Here is a 3,913-nt window from a genome sequence, read left to right on the forward strand (position 1 = left end):
ACCTGATGCAGCAGCTAGACCCAGCTTCCAGCTGACTGGAAAGAGGGGGGGTAGAGGAAGAAGCCAAGCAACATTAGGAGGAAACAGACAAGTACGGAATGTGGGACGTTCTCGAACTCAAGTGCAAAATACGTGACTTTAGTGATTCTTGCGATAATTGGAAATGGGATAAAGCGATAATGGAAGTATTTTCTTAGGTATGATAATATCCTTGTATTTACTTAGGCCAATGTCCTTATTCTTCGAATATTAGGGATGAAGCTTCATAACACGATTTTTAAATGGCTCAGCAAAAAATACAGGAAGAAAAAGACAACATTCATTGAATCTAGGTGGACCCTGTATGTTGTTCATTGTACTATCAAACTTTTCTCTGAAAACTTTCGTAATAAAAGTGGAGATATATATATATAGTCTGTATTTTCCTTCTGTGCCTATGTGACTTTCAAGTTTTGTAATATATCCTATGATTTAAATCAGAAAGGCAATAAAGATTATTAAAAATACAAGTTGGCATGAAAAAGTGTTGCAGTGATTCCTGGGTCCAACATTGATGAAGTCCACTTTGTTCATCTTTGTTGCTAGGATGTGACTTAGGAAGAATTCTCTTTCATTTGAGCCTCCAGAGAAATAAGGAGAGAGCCAAGTTGCTCCCAGTAGATTAATGGTTCACTTAGAAGTTCCAGAAAACATTTGGTTCATAATGTTTCTCTTCCTGGAAATTGCCCATGGGTGGCACACATGTCTGAGTGGACTTGCTCTGTGGCCAAGGAACATTGGCAAATTTAAGCTTCCTACTAGCCTTTTGTAATGTACAGAAGATAGAAACTTAGTAAGTAAAAGAAACCCAAAGAAGTCAGGGAAGAAAAAATGATGACAGATGTTTCTAGTCACTGTGACTTGGGGAGGGGGTAAAGGCCTCCTGGAATCTCTATTTGACCGTTTGCAGGAGGATAGAGAAGTATTTTTATAGACCCTTTCATACTGGGAATATGTTATTTGCATTCTGCACACAGGGAACTTTTTCCCCCTGCATCTAATTTAAAATAAATTCCAGCCAAAAGTTTATTTGAGAAATTTTTGAACTGTTCGCAATAAAAAGATCATCTGAGTTGAACTACAAGACTAAGATGCTCTGCAGTTGGACTATATACCGAAGATACGTTTTATTGGAAAATAACATTTTGAGGGTTTTGCTACATGTCTCTGATTCAGTTTTAAGGATTTTAAATCTTTGTGGGCACCTGGGTGGCTCATTCAGTTAAGCGTCTGCTTTCAGCTCAGGTCGTGATTTCAGGGTCCTGGGATCAAGCTCCATATCCGGCTCCCTGCTCAGCGGGGAGTCTGCTTCTCCCTCTTCCCCTCCCCCCCTACTCATTCTCTCTCTCTCTCTCTCTCAAATAACTAAAATTTTTAAAAAATCTGCAACAAGTGATGACTTACACAGGGAAAGACTGAGAAAAATTTTACTAGAATGTACAAATGTTCCAAGAAAGTCCTCAGGCTTTTTCTTTAGAAATCTACCAGGGCACCTGGGTGGCTCAGATGGTTGAGCATCTGCCTTCGGCTCAGGAAATGATCTCCAGGTCATGGGATTGAGCCCCATGTCGGGCTCCCAGCTCAGCAGGGCATCTGCTCCCTCTCCCTCTAGCTCTCCCCCTGCTTGTGCTCTGTCTCTCCCTCTCAAATGAATAAATAAAGTCTTAAAAAAAAAAATCCAACAATTCTCATTGTTTTTCAGGTCAATCTCAGAAGAATGTAGGCATTGTGCACACTGCTGTTCACGTGTTCTATAAACGTGTATTGCATCCCTACTCTGCACTATGCTGCTAATACTTTTTTTTTAAAGATTTTATTTACTTATTTGACAGAGAGACAGCCAGCGAGAGAGGGAACACAAGCAGGGGGAGTGGGAGAGGAAGAAGCAGGCTCCTAGCAGAGGGGCCTGATGTGGGGCTCGATCCCAGAACACCGGGATCTCGCCCTGAGCCGAAGGCAGATGCTTAACGACTTAGCCACCCAGGTCACCCAATGCTGCTAATACTTCTTAGAAAACCTTGCCAGCCTGGGTAGAAACCTTTGAAAGCAGTAAGACAGACATTAAGGGCTGGTGTTCACAGAAACTTACCTATGGCAGCAAGAGGTGGGATGGGGATCCTGTGTGTCACCCAGCTTCCCAGTTGATCCCAGCGTCAGCTTCCAACAGCACTAAAGTCATGAACACCAAATTTCTGCTCAAAAATGTAACAAACTGTAGGAATCCGCATTCCCAAATGTCCCACGCCATGGAACTGCAGGTCGCTGGGGTGTTTGCCACATACAAAGTTTGTGTATAAATTCTCTTTCCAGGATAAGGTTTCAGGGCAAGAAAGTGAAGTTCCTTCCAAGGTGGCCAGTCCCACCCTTATGGAGGAAGCAAGCTGTAATTATCTGATCCTAACCCTGATTCTTGGACTGGGGAACCAATCCTGTCCATGGCTTTAGCTGTCAATGCTTTGACCCTTCTGTGCCCCTGAAGAGGCAGAAGGGGATACCAGGACCAGGGGAAATTGGTGGACTCAATCTGGTTGAAAGAGCTGGGCCTCCTAGGAGAGGATGGAAAAATCCTTTCGGGCACAGCTCCCAGTAGATGTCCTGCCAGTAGAGGAGCATCAGAGAGAACACACACCTCGGGTGGGGTGGTGGGTGTGGAAAGACTGGCCCTTAGGAGCTGAGCTGGGAGAGGCACCAGTGGGCTTCAGGTGAAAGACTTCCCGCTGCTCTCCCCAGGAAGTACTATTTTATAGGGGTAAAGACTGCTGCAGGCCGAGGGAGAGAAAGACGAGTGGATCCTAGAAACTTCCCCATGTGGCATTTGGCTGTGTGCCATCCTTCTTCCCTAGGAACCCAAGTTGAAGAGCCACACTTGATTGGCATGAGTGTGTCCCAAGACTGGGAAAACCCCTGACTTATGTCCGTAATTGGGGTCTAAACAACACAGACACCACAGACAGATAAGGGGGTCTGATGGAAACCAGATTACAAGGAGAGAGGAGGGGAAATCTTTAACTCACCATTAGTATAGATAGTCTGGGTAGGATTGGCCTCCGGAGAATTAGAAGGAAAAGACTATGGTTTAGGATTCAGTGTGAGACTAGACTGAACATGTCCTGTTCCGGCCTCCTGAGTGTGTCTGCATCCCCAGACAATGGGAAGATTCTGACTGAGAGGATGATAGAACTAGAGGCCCCACAATTCTGTTGTGAAACTTCCAACAGCAGAACCCAGGCAGTGGTAGTTAGACACAGGTCGTACTAGCTTCTGAGAGCTAGTTATACCCATTTCTTCTTCACTCTCTGCAGTAATACCATGCTGGTGGTTTGAAACTCACCATGGTGGGATTGGTAAATGCTATAGATCAGGGCTCCTGATTAGTACAATTCTCCCCCAAGGGCACTGGTTGCCAAACACCTATCAGCACGCCACTGGACCCAGGAAGAAAGAGGCTAAAGAGAGAGGTGAACACCGAGAACATCCCTCCATCAGGGGAGGAGGGAGAAGGCATCAGCCGTGGCTGGGGAGTGAGAAAGCAAAACTTTTGGGTTGTTTCCATTTGTGGGTCTTTGTTATTAATTACTTACCATTAGGGTAAGCAATGTGTTTTAGCTGACCCTATATATTGTTACTTAGCTGACTCCAAAAGACTGTTAAAATCTTCTTCAAAGCTCTAATTGGGGGGCGCCTGGGGGGCGCAGTCGTTAAGCATCTGCCTTCGGCTCAGGGCGTGATCCTGGTGTTCTGGGATGGAGCCCCACATGAGGCTCCTCCGCTAGGAGCCTGCTTCTTCCTCTCCCACTCCCCCTGCTTGTGTTCCCTCTCTCGCTGGTTGTCTCTCTCTGTCAAATAAATAAATAAAATCTTTAAAAAAAAAAAA

This window comes from Ursus maritimus, unplaced genomic scaffold (genome assembly GCF_017311325.1).
Source record: "Ursus maritimus isolate PB19 unplaced genomic scaffold, ASM1731132v1 scaffold_19, whole genome shotgun sequence".
In the NCBI taxonomy this organism is placed as follows: Eukaryota; Metazoa; Chordata; class Mammalia; order Carnivora; family Ursidae; genus Ursus; species Ursus maritimus.